Source organism: Emydura macquarii, unplaced genomic scaffold, assembly GCF_026122565.2.
Source record: "Emydura macquarii macquarii isolate MOO-44397 ecotype Brisbane River unplaced genomic scaffold, CSIRO-AGI_Emac_v2 contig_1477, whole genome shotgun sequence".
Taxonomy (NCBI): Eukaryota; Metazoa; Chordata; order Testudines; family Chelidae; genus Emydura; species Emydura macquarii.
In genome coordinates this window covers 21,672,283-21,690,251 of record NW_027131614.1, presented here as the reverse complement: position 1 = coordinate 21,690,251, position 17,969 = coordinate 21,672,283, and the positions used below count along the sequence as shown (strand labels likewise).

The window sequence follows — 17,969 nt, the reverse complement described above, 5'->3', positions numbered from 1 at the left end:
CACTCAGGCAGTGGGCGGCAGACCCATCCTGGCTTACAGACAGCCCCCCAACCTGAAGCAAATACTCACCAGCAACCGTACACCCTACAAAAAATCCAACCCAGGAACCTATCCCTGCAAGAAACCCTGTTGTCAGCTTTGCCCACACATCGACTCTAGTGACATCATCACTGGTCCTAACTACATCAATCACACCATAAGGGGCTCGTTCACCTGTACATCCACTAATGTTATATATGCCATCATTTGCCAGCAATGTCCCTCTGCCATGTACATTGGCCAAAGTGGACTATCACTATGCAAAAGGATAAATGGACACAAATCAGACAAAAAACAACATCCATAAACCAGTGGGAGAACACTAATCTCTTGGGGCACACGGTCACTGACCTGAAAGTTGCTGTACTTCTCCAAAAAAACTCCAAAAAACAGACTTCAAAGAGAAACCACTGAGTTAGAAATGATCTGCAAACTTGACACTTTCAAACAGTGTTTAAACAGAGATTTGGAATGGCTCTCATTACAAGAGGTAAATTGCTTTGCTCATCCATTCTCACCTCCTACTCAATGACTGTCATTAGACCTCAAGTACCCAGCTTTCATCCACCTAACCCATTGTTCTCTTTGCACTCGTATATGTATATGGATGATCCTATGTTTCTCATTTCTACCTCTGCATCTGACAAAGCGAGCTGAACCTCACAAAAGCTTATGCCTGCTAAAATTAAATTTGTTAGTCTTTAAAGTGCTACAGAACTCTCGTTGAGTCTACAATAGATCGCTGACAGCAGTTCTTAACTTGTGCTTTAAGTTTTACATAGGTAAAATACAATTAACACACATACATTTCAAGCATACACCTGCTAACATTAATATATCATAAAAACCTAAAAAGCTTACTCTATCTGGACACCGCTGCATTGCTTGTGGCTGCTGCTGCTGCTTTTTTCGCCACTGTCAGCTAACAGGCTTTGCTCAGCTCCGCTTCTTCATCTTTTTCTTCTTTGGAAGCTTCTGACACTCTTGTTTACCCCACTGTTGATTGAATTACTCTGCTCCAAGCATCTACTTTTATACTGTTCTGTTAGCTATTAGGCCTTACTGTAAATACTTATCACTTAGTTGTTTACCACCAGAGTTGTGTTGCACCTGTTTGGCTTTCTGCCAATATATTTATTTTCTCCAGATGAATTTTAGGTCTACTTTACACTGATTCATAATCTTTTTACACCACATTCATTCATGCTCATTGCCAATTGTTTACATCAAAGTTATGATCTATTGGTAGCTCAGAAATATCATGTGACCTACATCTTCCAATTGTATGTGACCTGCAGCTTCCGATAATTGAGTGACTCATGCTTATTCAAAATGCAGGTCAGGAATTAAAAAAATGGAGTCTGGGGAATTTCTCTTCTTCTTTCATATGGCTGGTTTAGAGCAGCAACTACAATTTCACCTGAAGGTGATCAAGCCAGATAGCTACATTAGCAGTGGCAGAATTCATTCCAGTGATGCCTCCTTCATATTTATGAATTGGGCAGTAGGTGGTGATATGTTTGATGGTCTGTCGTGGGGAGCCTCACTCACACACTAAGGAGTCCTTGATTTTCCATTTGTGCATTAAATGTCCGCATCTACCATCGTTGGTTCGGATTTGGGTCAGAATTGACCAAGATGTTCAGGGAGGTTGAACCTAGGAACCTTCAGTGTGGTATCCGGCACACAGTACTTATTTTTTAAGTCTTGTTTAGTCCAATCTGCTTTTTAAACCTTTTTCTTATCATAGCCAGATTGCATGAGGCTAAACAAATATTCCAAGAAAGGCTTGCAGGACTTAAGGCATTTGGGTAGGTGGAGGAACATTGTTGAGGACTTGGTGGATAGGAAGACATCTGTTTTCCTGGATTCGCTAAGCTTCGCGGAGTGTTGCAGCAGTTCAGTGTATTGGCGGGAAGTGATGTTAGACAGAACAGGTAGTCATGGTATTGAAGTTCACTTAAGGGTTCCAGTGATACACTGCATCACTGTATTTAACTGGATGGCAACAAATCACATGTGACTGCATCTGTGCCATAGCGGTGCATGGTATTCAGCACTGAATATACAAGTGCCATTGCAGATGTTTGCAACACTGATGCCAACGCACCCCAGGTTGTACTTGCTAGTTTCCGAATTATGTTGGCTCTCATTTTTATCTTTGAAGCTACCTTCTTGAGGTGGTCATGTAAGGTAAGGGTGTGGTCAAATTTCAATCCAGGTGGGATGTAATCACGTCACACATGTTTACCACAGAAAGCTACTGTAAGACAGACTCCTGCCTGGTCTAGTCCTGGTGGCCCTTCCTCGGGCCCAGGCTCAGAGGAAGGCCACTGCGCCTTCCTATATCCAAGGGGAATGTTAGCGTTTGCTGGCTTTTGCCCCGGCCCCCCCGGCAGGGCAGGCGAGCAAGGAGTCTTTTGCCCCGGCCCCCCCAGCAGGGCGGGCGAGCAAGGAGCAGTGACCTTTAGTCAAGTGGGCGGTAGACGCTATTCACTCTTCAGGGTTGGCAAGGATCGGGGGGAGAGGAAGGGGACGCAGGCCCACCCAACTCCACTGCGTCTCAGCCCTAGCAGTGGCACGGGCGTTGCCACTCAGTCGGCGGGGCTCCCGCCGCAACACGCCGACTGGGCTTACCCCTATTACAGCCACGCCTCTGGCTGTCCCTGGGCTTCTTCCTCCCTGTATTCCCCGGTACCTGCATCCGCCAGTTCCTCCGGGTCGCCGGGATACACCGCCCGGGGTAGACCAGTCAGTCCCTCTTCGTCCACGGGGGATAGAGTAGGAAGCTCCTCGGAGAGGGGCAGCTCCTCCAGATCGCAGGGCTGGGGGTAGGGTTCAGCCTCCGGCAACTCCTCCAGGTCTGGTCCTGCCTCCAGGGGTTGTGCATCCAGCAGCTCCTCCAAGTCTGGACCAGCTTCCGGGCAGAACTCCCAGCTCTCTGGTTCAGGGGGCTCATCCCAGTCACTACGGCCCCGAGGCTGGGCCCAGCACTTCAGGCCTGTAGGCCTCGGCCAGTCAAGTGGGCCCGGAGGCCCGATCCAGGCCTTAGAGGCGGGCCGCCAGGGTTGCTGCAGCCGGCGAGACAGGACATCTGCCTCTGGCGGCAGCCTTCCCCCTTCTGAGCTACAGGGCCTGCTTTTTATGGCTGCCGTCCTCCCTGAGGCTCCGCCCCCCTGCTGCCGGGTTGGCCACCTGGCAGGACCTATCGGTGGCCAGCTGTCTGGTTGCCGGGCAGACTGTGCTGCTGGCCTGTCTAGGATCTGATTGGGTGCTTGCGGCCCTTCCTCAGGCCCAGCCTCAGAGGAAGGCCACTGCACCTTCCTACACTACTTTGTGTGTGTTTGTGGCACTCTTATTATCAAGGTGAAATGTGCTTTCTATTATTGTTCCAGGGTTTTGTTTGAACCTCCATTTCTGGAAGTATTATTCCAAAATTCAGGAGTCCTCAGTTAATGCTTTCTTCATGTCACAGAAATTTGGTGCTTGGATTGTCATGGCAAGATCATATGCATAGCCAAATATTTGTGATTTAGTTGGAGGCATGTCACTGGGAATTTCTCTGGTATCATTTGAGTATTATATTACAGCAGGAATTCCCAGGCCTTTTCAAATTTCAGACCACATCTCAATAGACCTATTTGCTTGTGGACTATTTCCCTCCATTTAGCAGTCACGTGGACTACCTCATTCACAATCATGTAACAGCCCATTACACATGGCAAATAATATTAGGAAAGTACAGATCTAATTTTAGCTTCTCCCGTCTCATCTGTTGTGCTGCAGTCAACAAGCGGAAAACCCAGCACTATTCGACCAACCAAAAAGCACTAGAGTCAACACCTATTGACACCTACCATATGACAGGGGTATTTGGCTTCAGAGCTCTAATCCGAGATGTGATTAGGACCTAGCTCTGAAGTTTGGTAGGAATACACAGGAAGAAATGTAGGGAAACCACAGCAAGCAGTAGAATTGTACAGGGACTGTGACTTCTTGTCCCTGGGCTCAAATCCAGTGTACAGGGTGGGCCTGAGTTCCCCTACCAGTGGCAGGTCTGGAAAGACTGGGAATTCCCTGAAAGGGGAGGACTTTAGTGAACTGGACGGAGGGCCAAGAGGAAGCTGCAGACCCAGGAGTGACCAGGGCAGCAGAGTGAAACAAGATGGGAGAAGATGACAACATTGGAGGGAGAGTGCAAGCAGAGTTAATCCCCAGGATGGCCAGCAGGAAGTTCGGCTTGTGGTGAATGGAACCTGTGACAATAATACAAAATAAAATTAAAAAATGTTCAGAACAAAAAATTGTTTGGAAAGGAAATACTGAAATTTTTGTTCTGAAAAATGTCAAAAATGTACATTTCTACAGAATCAGAATCTTCTCTCCCCCACAAATTTCAGCAAAATTGACGTAATATTCACAAAGCATTCTGATTCCAGTGGAACTGCATTTTGACAGAAAATGATTCCAGCGAAGTGTTTCCAACCAGCTCTACCAGTAACATTTACCCCAGTATGTTCATAATTATTCTGCACAAATACTCTACTGTTTCATTGAGAGAACAATAGCAAGGCTAAGATTCATATTTATAAAGTCAGAAGTGACCGTTAGATCATATAGTCTGAACTTCTCTATCATAAGCCATTAAACTTCACCCACTAACTTATTTTTGACTAAAGTGTATCTTCCAGAAAGGCACCTAGTCTTGATCTGAAGACATCAAGAGATGGAGAATACATTATTTCCCATTGGTTCCAAAGGTTAGCCACCCTCACTGTTAAACTGTGCTGTATTTCTAATTGGAATTTGTCTGTTTCAGTTTCCAGTCATTGGTTTTCATTATGCCTTTCTCTGCTAGATTAAAGAGCTCTTTAACACTCTGTATTTCCTTTCCTTGAAGATACCTAGACACAAATCAAGTCACCTCTCCATCTTTTTGAAAAATTAAACAGATTGAACTGTAAATCTCTCATTAAGGCATTTTCTCTAGTTCTTTACTGCATCTTCTCCAATTTTACAACATCCTTTTTAAAATGTGGACACCAAAACTGCATGCAGTATTCCAGGGTCAGTCTCACCAGTGCCACATACTGATGTTAAAACCACCTCTCTACCCCTACTCCTCTGTTTATATAGCGAAGAATCACATTAGCACTTTTTGCCACAGCATTGCACTGGGAGCTCATGTAGGAATTGCTTTCCAGTATGACTTCTAAATCCTTTTCAGAGTCACTGCTTTCCAGGGCATAGTTTCCCATTCTGCAGGTATGGCATCAAATACATTTTTATGAATGATTGTTTTATTAGATTCAATCTCAGAGAGGCTAAATTAAAAGAGGAGGATGTATACTACATTTTTTAACAAGCAGAGCTGGCTGAATTCACCTAGTCCACCACTGTAGACCCTACTAGGCCAAAACAAAAAGCATCTGAAATCTTCACTCTGCCACCTTCAGGGGATCGGTGATGTCTGAAAATGGGATTGTTATAGCAACCAGGGCATATACTGATTCATTGCAGCCCCACCGCAGTCAGTGCCAGTGGGAATCCTATAGAAGCCTTAGTGGAACTGGTGACAGAGTGCATCTTTAACCAGATTCCCTGAGGCAGGGTTGTCATGGAGGCACCACTTGCCTTCCTTCCTCTGGGTGCATTTCTTAAGAAGTCAGCTAGCACCAGCAGGGTGAATTTGGCCCATTTACTTTATATGATCAGGTTTTATGCCACAGCATTTTATATAGAATTGTGTCTAAGACTTCATCTCTCTCCTTAAAAATCACACAGTGTGCATGAAAGCTTTCAACAATAACCCATTAAAACAAAAATGTATTGCACACTAGAAAAAACGATACAGGGGAACGTGTGGAGTTAGCTGCACTGCTCTGTGACCGGATCTTTATCTCATCATCCAGTTTGCTACTATTTGTGTATGTGAACTGTTTTGTCTGGACAATTTAGAATGTAAGCTTCTTGAAACCAGAATTGTGTCTGTTTTTTACAGCATTAGCGCTCAATTAAAAATAGTAACTATTTTGTTTTCAGATGGATTTGTCCTGAACTCCTGATTCTGACACCTAATTGCAGAAAGATATAATCCGAGAATAAACCTTAGAGAGAAGGAAACAAATCTTTCAAATTGACTATTCCAGCTTTCCTAAAACAAAGAAAGCAATTGTTTTAATAAGTTTGTGTGTAAAATGTTTTCTTTTTAGGGGTTGTTGACATCTTTTAAACTGCAGATAGATATATACAATACATAAAAGAATTATCTCATCAATTATCTGTAAAACGGATGTCCATGACATTAGTGCAAATATACCAGTTTAGTAACGTATCTATCTCTCACGTACACACTTGCCACTTGTGTTTCTGTTTTATTACGTTTAATGTAGTAGTATTCTTTAAATGCTGAAATGTATTCATCAGTACAGTATGTAAGACTTCGATACCGTAAAAATGCCATAGATTGTCTTACTATTTGCAATTTATACAAATATAGTGTAAAGTAATTTAACAGGTCTGACAAGCCTATTTTCTTGTAAGGAGCATTGAAGTCTTCACTATGTACATCATTGTAACAAACATGGGGTATAATCTGATCTTAATTCACGAACGAGCTCCTAGAGACAGAGACCAGCTTTTTTGTTCTCTTTGGACAGCATGTAGCACAATGGGGCCTTTGTTCATGACTAGGGCTTCTTGCATTACAGTAATACAAATGATTAATAATTGTATCTCAGTAACATTACAGTTAAAAACCATCTTAACGTATGTTGTATATTTTGTCAAAAGTATCATGTTGTAAAATATTGTGTCTTTCCACTGGTCAGAATAAAGGCTTCTGCATCCTTAAGTAGCAAGAATACCATCGAATCTGCATGTACAATGCCTCTGGGTTAAGTGGATATCACCCTGTAGAAGCAGGTATGAAAATGGGATTCCAGGTGTACAGAGCGGAAAGGATGTGGGACAATGAGAGGATGTTGTACCCAGCTGTAGTAAAACTTCCTAATAAACTTTAGAGCCCGCAGCTTCAATAAACTTAAACAAACATTTGTGTATGCCAAGTTTATTGAGGCTGTAGTACATGTTGTGGTAAAGTATTGTAGTGCTTCCCATCCTAGGCAGAGCACCAGCTGGAAGAATTCCTGGCTATATGCCCCCACTAATCCATAAAGGAATAAAGGGCCTACTGAAAAGCATGCTATTCTTCTCTTCCCCCTGAAGTGGTTTTTGTAATTATTTCTTTTTGTTCCCTGTCATTTTGGGCCTGAAGCACATTTTTGGTGCTCAATAAATAAATGATGATAATATTAATGCTCTTTTTATTACTGGGCAAGATTAAGTTTAAAAGTGGGAAAAAAAAAAAAAAAAAAAAGTTTTGAATCACAAAGAAAATGCAGACTTTTTTTTCTTCCTTGGCCAAAGTAGAATTGTCAAAAAACCAAGATACAGCAGTCAATTGCTGGGCCAAGAGGATTTCTCACAGCTTATGTGTTGTTACTAGCCTTCATTTTCTGGGGGGAAAAAAATTATATTCTAGATATTTCACCCCTTATTAACAGTGAAAGATAAACCTCCCCCCTTATAGATCTGCATTTTTCTCAGGCCCTTGCCTGAATCTAATAACCAGGACATCAGGTTCCATCTGGGCCATTGGCCTCTCCCTTATTTTTAAAATAGCTTTGTTAATGTTTTCCAGTCACTTTTGGCACTTCCTCCAGAGTTCTAGGATAGATTCCATTTGAACCTGATGTTTGGTTAGTCTTCAGATGTTCAATTCCCTTGTTCCCCTCTTCTGGCAAGAATGTGATTGTCTTCAGGTTTTCCCCATCCCTCACCTTTTTTTGAAATACATTTCTCTCCTCTAGCATCAGCATTTCATCTGCCTTTATTAATCTAAAAGGCAAAGTAAAGAATTAAATTTAAAGAATTCTAGGAATAATCAATGCTCTGCTTTAAAAACAGAACCTGCCTGGACTTAATCTCTTTTCTTTGGATATATTTTTTAAAAATATGTAAAATATTAAGATAAATTTAGTTTTCCCTGCCTGCAAAACACATCTCTTTCTTTATTCCACAGTATGGTCTGCAGTCTCTCTTGGCCAGCACCAATTCAGTCCTAGTTTAGAGAGGCCAGCAGTTCTGCATATGCTACTAATGTTATGTCTCTTGAAAAAAAGATAGTAAATTAATTGTCTTTTGCTGAATGTTTGTACTGTGATTAACATAATGGGGCCCTGTCCTGACCTTTATGCTATATTTAATTCAAATAAGGAGTTATAATAAAAATAGCAGTATTTCCAAAGATGTCACAACCCTCAAGACTTAACTGTCAAGTTAGCTATAGATTCCAGTCAACCATCCAGCCAATTCAATACTGTATTTAAAAATATATATAGATCAGAGCCAATGTCAAAAAGATGCACATCACTGAGATGAAAGAGACTGGGAGAATCAGATGATGACCTCATGTTTTACTGCATAGTGACCACATGAAACCCTTCAATTCATAGTCTTCCCGACCCTCTCCACCATTGCAGATTTGTTTGGTCTCTCTGCACACCAGTGTAATAAGAGTGCAGAGTAGGGTGACCAAATAGCAGGTGTAAAAAATTAGAACATGGGCGGGGGGTCAATAGTCGCCTATATTAGGCAAAGCCCTGACTATCGGAACTGTCCCTATAAAATTGGGACCTCTGGTCACCCTAGTGCAGACTATCCTCAATTGGCGGCTAGGAACTCAATTCAGGCACTGTTTCACCTGGCTAATCAGTCAGAATCATAAGTTTTTAGGCCAGAAGGGACAGTTATATTATCTAGACTGCTTTCCTGTACAACAGAGGCGATAGGATTGCACCCAGTACTCCTGTATTGAACTCATGAGGCTGTGTTTGGCTAAAGCATATCTGTGACAGATATGGCAGTGGCCTGCAATATCTTTGGGAGATTTTACTGTATTAAGTTTATCTATCATTGTGGGCCAGGAGTTGTTTGTAATTGCATGGATCAGGGTGACCACAGCTCCTTCAGAAACTAAGATCAGTGTGGGGTGCTTGGGCAAATTCACTCAGGTTGTAACACCTTCAGAGAAGTATCACCTCTTGGAGAGGCTCACATATACTAGTGCAACAGACAAGGAAAAGACTTTTAGTTAACTAGCCTGAGTTTAAACTGACTCAGGACCTTCTGTCCAAGGGGGGCCCCAATCTTTCTTGGAAAGAGTAAGAAGGCCTACTGAACCCCCTTAAGATTCATGGGTGACCATGAGTAAGCTTTTATCATACATATAGGAACTTTTAGTGTTTTCTCTGTAATGCTTTCACCTGGAGAATAAATGTGCTTTCTTAGAAAAGCTGTGTGCTAATTTGTGATTTCTGGCAGTTACAGGTGTTCATAGCCTTCAGAGAGATGCTGAACAGAACAGATGCTGGCTGTTTTAAGCAGTCTGGCTTGGTGGGGATATCACAGTATAGGCAGGGAACTGTGCAGACTAAAAAAACTCCTTTCAACAATGAGAGAAATGTAGGTCTCTGCCCAAGAGATGTGTGACTGAGGAGCCAGGAACATTAAGTGAGTGTCCTTGAGAGACCATACATAGGGAATAAAGGTGTAGTTGCCCTGATCTGTGACAATACCTTCCAGAAAGACATGCATTCCATTTTGAAGACATGAAAAGATGGAGAATCTACTACTTCTCTTGGTAGTTTTCTCCAATGTTTAATCATCCTCTCTGTTAAAAATTTGTGCCTTGAAGCCCCATCGCAAACCTTTGCCACCTCAAAGTTTGTGTGAGTGAGTGAGTGCACATGCAAAAACAGCTGCAAAATTCATAAACAAGTGGCAAGAGTTAATCTCACTCACGGCATGAATCTGGCTGAGATGCTAAAAAATTTTAATTGCTTTTTAAAAATAAACAGCTATTGGTAAATGGAAAAATGACAGTTTTTAAAAACGTCATCTTTTGCAAAAACAGAACTAACTCAAAACCATCTAAATTTAGGGATTTGAAGGATTAGAAGAGATTGAAGGAGATTCCCTTTTCTCCCAGCATCACAAACAAATCACTTGTCCAATTTCAGTTACAGCAAAATTTGGAAGGATATGTTCACCTATTCCAAATCCTTGATGTCTTAGGAGACAACTGAATTTTTTGTTTCAAAACCAATATGAATCTTTGCAAACTAAACATTAAGCCAAAATCCAAACTGAGGAATTCCATCAGAAATAAAAAACAGAATAAGGGTTCTGCTGCACTTTTGTGGTGATCCAATCTAGACATCATGCAGTTTGGGGCTAACAATAACAAAATATATGGGCTAAAGTCCTTACAAGCATTGAAGTCCCTTTGACATTCAATGAGATATAAGATCCTAAATCATTTGAGGCAAAATTTTTCATAGTGCATATGTTATTAACAGGTTTCAATTTACCCCTCAGACAATTAGTTTTCCTTTGATCCCTTTATCCACATATGTATGGTTACAAAAAATCTACTTATTTTAGAGGCCAACAGCATTATATGTTGGGCCTGGAAACAATGTGTATGTTTGACAGAGATTGAGAACCTATTCTTTTTAAAGCTTGCATTAGTGTATCTCTGATGACTCCAATGGCACTATTCTTGATTTACATCTGTGAACAACTGGGGTTAAGCTTTGAATGGCTGGAAAGAGAGAAGAATATCTCCTCTTCACCATGGGAAAACTATTACTAATCCTACAAATGAAATGCAAGATTTTCTTGCTGCCATTCTTTAACTATATAAAGAGGAACTTCACAAATGCTAGAAGACCTACAATTCTCAGATGTTATTTTTGTATACATAATTGTATAATGATTACTATTAATATTCACTTGTGTGTGTCAGTCATGTAATCTAACCTACTATAGTGAGTGGGTGTGGCCTTCCTCTGAAATTGACAGGAAGGACCAGACCAATCCTGTTGGGGCGGAGCCAGAGACTACCTGTCCGCCCACTCGGAAGTGGGGGGAGGGGGTGCGGGACAGGAAGTATAAAAAGAAGGCCCAGGAGCTCAGTCTGTGGCAAGCTTGGGGGGGGGGGGGTGAAGGAAGGATGTCTCTTGTTTCTCAGAGCTGCCTGTGGCCTGGTACCCCGGTGAGCAAACTGGGGCCTAGGACCGGGTGCTAGAGAGAGAGAGTGAGAGAGTCTGGGTGGGTGGTGGCAGCGGTGGCAGCCTGGGGCCCAGAGGTAACCCCGGAACCAAGCACCCCGGAGGACCCAGTGATCCAGATGGGCCAGGATCTAGAAGAGTTGCTGGATTTGGACGATGAGGAGGGGGCCCTAACGGGGCCTGACTTGGAGGAGCTGCCCTTGGAGGAGTTGCCAGAGGCCAACAATGGGATGAGGGCCTTGACTGGCCCGGACCTGGAGGAACTGCCTTATGCCAACTTTCCTGATGAGCTGCCTGACCTACCGTCCTCCCCCCGGACAATATCAAGAGGCTCTGCAACCTACCCCTGGGTGACTATCCCAATGAGGCTGACTGGGCTGTGGCCTACCAGGTACCTGAGGGAAAAGGGGCAGGAAGTAGCCCAGAAGAGTGGAAACCCAGTCCAGGGACCGTGGGACTGGAAAATGAGTCAGTGTGTTGTGGTTGAGATCCCGCTGACTCTGTGGCACACCCCTCTGACATGGCTAGAGACCTGGGCTGGGATGCAGTGGAGCTGGGTGGGCCTGTGTTCCCCTCCTCCCTTCCCTGACCATTACGGGAGTGCCTGAATTGTTCGCTGCCCCACTGGGAGTGCCTGAACTGTTTGCTGCCCTGGTGGGGGCTCTGCACTATTGCCTGGTGGCTGCCCTTCTTGGGCCCAAAGACTGTTTCCCTGCCCCGGCGTAGGCCAATACCCACTGGAGCAGGGTAGTAAGTGGATGTGGTGTCCCTCTGCAATTGACAGGTAGGTGTGGAGCAGGGCCATCCCTCCCTATGATTTCAGGAAAGCATACCAGTTTAGGCACCCATTGGAACAATACTAATATATCTAAGCACAGGAACTAAAAATACCTTCAATTTTGATCTTCCTATTAGATGATTGGATTTATTTCCTTTTAAAAACAAACAATTCTTTACAAGGGTGTATACATTTTTATCTCAATGGGTTTTTTTTTAAAATGCACTTTGGTGTTTGCTTTTTTAAAAAGTTGTTGTTGTTAAGTTCTCTTTGTTTGGCCTATAGGTAACCTTCTTTGCATTTGATTGACATCTCAACAGATCTGCAGTACCTGCTGAGCAGTGCTTTAAATGCAAGTGTTTCCAAAAAGTAAATATCAGAGAATATCAAACAGTGGTTAGAATGAACTTACCCAACTACTATCTATTTGCAGTGTTGTTATGGCAGTGTTGGTCCCAGGATATGAGACACACAAGATGGGTAAGGTAATATCTTTTATTGGTCTAACTTCTGTTGTAAGCTCAAAAGTTTGTCTCTTTGACCACGGAGCTCTTCTTCAGGTCTGTGGATCTTGAAAGCTTGTCTCTTTCACCAACAGAAATTGGTCCAATAAATGAAATTACCTCAACCATATTGTCTCTATCTGTCAAGGTATTTGTAGTATCCTCATCACTACAATAGCTATCTACCACCTGAATAATTAAATGAATAAAAAAAAACTTAACGACACTCTTCCCCTTTTCAGCTAGCTCATTAGTTTAAAGGGAACATGATCTGTGTATAAGATAATGAATGGTGTAGAGAAGGTAAATTGGGCACTTCATTTTACCATTTCTCCTGTGGAAAAAATAGTACAGTGATTATGTAATTAGAGGTTAGCATAATACATAAGTGCAAAGACGCTGAATTAAGGTTGAAGAAGTAACCTTCTGATATTTCCTAACTTATGAGTGCTTGACCGCGCATCCTTAATAATTTGTGTGTGTAATATTCTATGTAGGTTCCTATACCATCTTCATCACCCAAGCACCTTCCAGTCATGTGTTAAGCAATGGGACTAACATCTCTCACTTGGGGAGAGAATGAGAGAGAGAATGAACCACAAGGATAAGATATCAAGGAGGCCAAGAACTTAGTAGAATTCAAATTAAGATAGGATATTTGTATGGATGAGAACATCCACAGATATTAGATAGGATAAGAATGTTTGTTTAAAATATGGAATAAGCCCTCAGGCTTCAGGGCATAATGCAGCCATAACTGATAAGGTTTAGGAAGATGCAAACCCTATGAGCAAGTTATACCATGACTATCTACTAAAGTGTTTCTTGCACCTTCCTCTCAAGCATCTGGTACACTCTACTGTTGGATACAAGACAGTGGACAAAGGTGAACCACAAATCTGACAATTCCCATGTTCCTACAAAAGTTGTGGGTATTATTCAGATGTCATTGTTACATGGCAAAAATAAGAAGTGTAGTTATGCCAGACTTGTATGTACCAGCTCAGTACAAATACTTGTGTATTTCAGCAAGTAGGATATAAAAGAACAGGACCACTGACACTGGAAAAAGGGACTGCTCCTTTGAGAAGAATTTGTCCAGAATCTAGGGAGACAGGGTCAAATATGTCCTATAAAATGTAGAAGTTTATGCTCAATTTCCTGACACACACAAATATGGAATATTTAATCTTGTATTTTGAAAATAATTCACAATACTCATCTGATCTTTAGATTGTGAATTTCAAAGTTAAGCACATGCAATTGAACACCTATATCTATGCTCACTTCCCACAAGTGGGATTCACAAAAGGTATTAAGGAATTGATTTGAATGGGAGTTAGATGCCTAATATCTGTGAATCCCACCCAATGTGTACCCCTACATCAAGTATTTGCACTCTTTAAATATAATTTTCCATCTCTCTCCCTCCCCTTCCTCCCCCCCACCCACAGGGAATTGAGGATTCTCAGCACATTGCAGAAGGTACTGAGCACCTTGAATGAAGATTTTAATATGTCCAACTCACGGCCAAATTAAAATGTCTAGATAATAAACAGCTTTTATATAATGTTTCACAGCATCTATGGACACTGTCTAGGAGGGGGTAGGGGGGGAATTTAAGTTTAAGGTGTCAGAGGTGACCTGCTGACAATGTTTCAGCTTACATGAATGTAATATGTCTGACAAAAACACAAGACATATGTTAGAGTTGGCAATCACAGATGTCTAAATAGGAATGACATATCAGAGAAGGTTTTAACTAATTGACAAAAGAAAAACCAAACAATTAAAATCTTTGTGTATAGATAAGGGAGAATAAAAATAAAATGTAGGTTGTTCAGTAAGGCAGGATTTGATTTATTTTTTTTTATGTTAGAGGCTTAAATCAACAGCATGCAGGAGGAGGTACCATCATATCATTTCTTCTAATAAATGAAAATATTTCTGATGGCACACTACCTGCAAGATTGATTCTGACCATACAACTGAGTTGGCTCAGTAGGGACTTTATAGTGTTTCTTTAAAGTGCCCAGAAATCATATTTGTGTGGCAATCTCTTCTGTGCAGTGTTGAAAGTATATTTCATTCCAGTATTTTAAAAGAACTCATTCAGTTGGACCAAACATACAGATGTGATTTTGAGAAAGGAGACAATTGAAATATTAATTCTTCTGTACAACAGAAAATACTGATGCCTTATTTTTAATTGATTCACTATAATATGTGGCCAATTTCTGTGGTATAGTACAACCTAGATGTAAAGTATATTTAGAAATGGATAGAGAATTCTGTATGCTGTGGGAAACCGATAGCATTAGCTATAATGCACAACTCATGTATACATAGTGTGACTTTCTATGAAGTCTTTATTGCTTTAAATTCACGGACTGCATTATTCACAAGAAGCAGAGCCACAAAAGCCAGTCTTTCAATATATGGCAATAAACATGTTATTGCACTTTACTTTATATATTTCCTTTATGCTCCATTGTTTCCATTCTGTTTTTGCTGCTTTACATCTTGAGTTCCTTTTGGATCAAATGGTTATAAGCATTTTTTTTAATGCTGAAATGAAAGGATCTAAGCAAGTACAACCAATTATTTATTATTAGAATTAGCAGTGGAATATGTCTTATCAGTTTTAATGTCTTTTCATGGCACATTTAAGGAGTTCCAAACATTTTATGTTTGGAACTTTAAGCACCAATACATGTTGAAGTTTTAGGTTTGAAATGATCTAAGATGTAGCTTTTGCTAATCTGCTGTAGCAGTGGCTTAGCATTTTAAGCAGGTTTAAGATTTAAAGGGTTTAAGCTACTCTGAGAGTGAGATTCACCCAATCTAGAGTATGCTCTCAAAGTCCTATTCACCTATTAAGATCTGCTTCAAAGTTTTGAGTGGCCCTTAAATAGGTTTTAAGTGGGTCTTAAACTTTATATGGCACATTAGAGTGAATATTAAAAAAAAGCTATTTCTGTTGCAAGATGGACTTTATGAAATGTTTCTTCTATCCAATTACATGGACTCCCAGATTTACAGCACCATTAGTTTTGTTATGCCTATATTCTGCATGTTTGTTCAGGAATCAGGATGAGTGGTTCAAATGCTTACTTATGCAAAGAGTTTAATTGATAGCTTATGTGAAGTGGATCTTACATAAATAATGGGTCACAAAATGAGACCCAGGCATTGTAATAAGATACAAAAATACAGTAGCTATATACTTACAATATGTGCATTTCAACCATGTTATCTCCCTTATCTTCCCAGCATAGGATGCAATGATTAAACACAAGGGGTTGTAATGAGAGCATTGTGGGAGGATTTCTTTCAGAATTCCCTTGCCTTTTAGACATTTCAGCCTTGCCGTTACTTTGGCATATTTGATGCCTTCATGATTCATATACTACAGGCATTCATTAAGGCTAAGCTGGCCCAAGCAGTGAAGTGAATATAGTCTACTTAACAAGTATCAACAAACATTTAGGTTGAAAGTCATCTCAATGGATAGTAACCTGTGATATTTACCAAAATAAGTGAACATATATTCTGTTTGAACTACTGTAAACTCTGGGTTATATTTCCACCCATGCTTAAAGTACAAGCTGATTTTTTTTCTGCTTTCTAAAAGAATGAGAGTTCAAAGGACAAAAAAAACCAAAACCCTCTATTGTTACCATCTGCCACTATACTCATTCATGGACCATAGCTCCCTAGCATAGGATTAGCAGAACTCCTGCTGCTCTTACAGAATGTTGACCTCTGGGAGCAGTGGTAGTGGAGAAAGAGCACAACCCAGACCCACCAATTGATATGGATACTATCCCCTGCAGGGTACAGATGCTGTCCTCTGAACATTCCATCCAGATCCTTCTTGATCATGACTAGGGAAAGAGCTCCCTGTGGCTGTGCATCTGTACTGCATTAACTCTTTTATAGGATCTCCATGTGTTCCTACCTATTATACAGTACCACTGCCCACATTATGTAGCCTTTGCTTCCAGCTGCTCACTTATATTTTTTTTGGTAGTCTTTCAATGCCCTCTTTCTGGTCCTATGCTCTAGTGCAGTGTTTCTCAACCTGGGGGTTTAGAGGGGTCGCAAGTGCAGAGCTGGTATTGGGGGTGGCAAGAAAGGCAATTGCCTGGAGCCACAGGGGCACCATGAAACTAAGTTACATGCCTCAGCTCCATGGGGGTGGGACTCAGGCTTCAGGGGTACAGTAGTTTGGAAAGGTTAAGAACCACTGCCTGGCCCAGCATTACTTTTCTTTGCAGAACATCATATCTCCCTGTCAGTAGTGGCAGCTGCTTTGATCGTCCCTTAATACTTCATCACGAAAGTTGATTTCTTCATCTACATACTATCACTTGAGCACCAGTACTCAAGGGCTTTGTTTCAATAGTTCTCTTGGCAAATAAATCCCTGGTCTCCATTTCAGCCCCTGGTAATTTTTGCTTGCTCACTCTGCCTCATAAGTTACCTGGGCCAACACCATGATAGCTCACAGATCCCCCAGATGTTGGTTCCTCGATACACATGGGGCAATGGATTAAAAATGGGTGGAATCAGACTCCAGACCATAGAGGGAGTCTCCACACAAGAGTGAAGCAAAAAAGGGGGTTAATGGTTGGATGCTCCAGTATTGAAAATCCCCACTCCAAGCAGTTCCACATTGGAGAAGCTGGTTCATGAGCTATGTGAATCCCATGAAAAACTATAGAAATTAAGGGCCACATTTAAAAATGAATGTTGACTAAATGGTATCTACAAAATATATGCATACATTTAGCTGTTTGTATATGCAGGCACAACTGAGATTCCTGTGGCCTTAAAAGTTTGGCCCATCAACAAATTATCGAGAATTTAGAACACATCAAATTGAAAACCACTGCATCTAAATACTTCTGGGATGCCCTTCACATAGTAGAATATAAATTCAGAGTTCTACACTGATCTGTTTAGGTTTGGATCACACAATTAGGTTAAAGGGGTGTGGTAAGAAGGTGGTCCCATGGGGAGGTCACACAGCAGGTGTGTGATTCACAGCCTGGGAGGAGTTGGTTTTAACTCCAGCTAATCACAATAGAAGTGCAAAATAAAGGCTAACCAGAAAAATAAACCTCTCCCCACACAAGATTCTCAGCAAAGCATAGCTTACCTCAGCCAAGGCACCAGAAGAAAACTAAACCCAAGAATCAGCCTTCCAAGCATATGTTTCTTCCCTCATTCAGTTCTCTCACATCCTTTTTCTCTCAGCCCCAGCATTGGAGTGTGAGAAGGAGAAACTACCCTTCTCCACATATGTTTCCACCCTCTCTTGATTATCCCTCCACTGAGGGAAGACAGCTGTGGCCTTTCCTAGGGAAAGAGAATTAACCATTTCCCTGCAAATCAAGGGCCAGGGTTTTTACATCCTACTATGAGGAGACAAAGCTTTTGATTTAGTTGCAGATCTTCAAATGACTATATTATTACAGATTATCCAAGATCAGGCTTTTTCAATCTGAA

The 17,969-nt window shown here is 41.4% G+C and overlaps 1 long non-coding RNA gene across 1 annotated transcript in view; it reads right to left on the bottom strand.

Moving 5' to 3' along the window:
* Positions 1–17,721, bottom strand: part of LOC137156864 (uncharacterized) — a 31,137-nt gene extending 13,416 nt beyond the window's left edge. The window contains exon 1 of the long non-coding RNA XR_010920931.1: positions 17,620–17,721. This is a non-coding gene — a long non-coding RNA (uncharacterized lncRNA). The remainder of the gene's footprint in view (positions 1–17,619) is intronic.
* Positions 17,722–17,969: the final 248 nt, after the last annotated feature.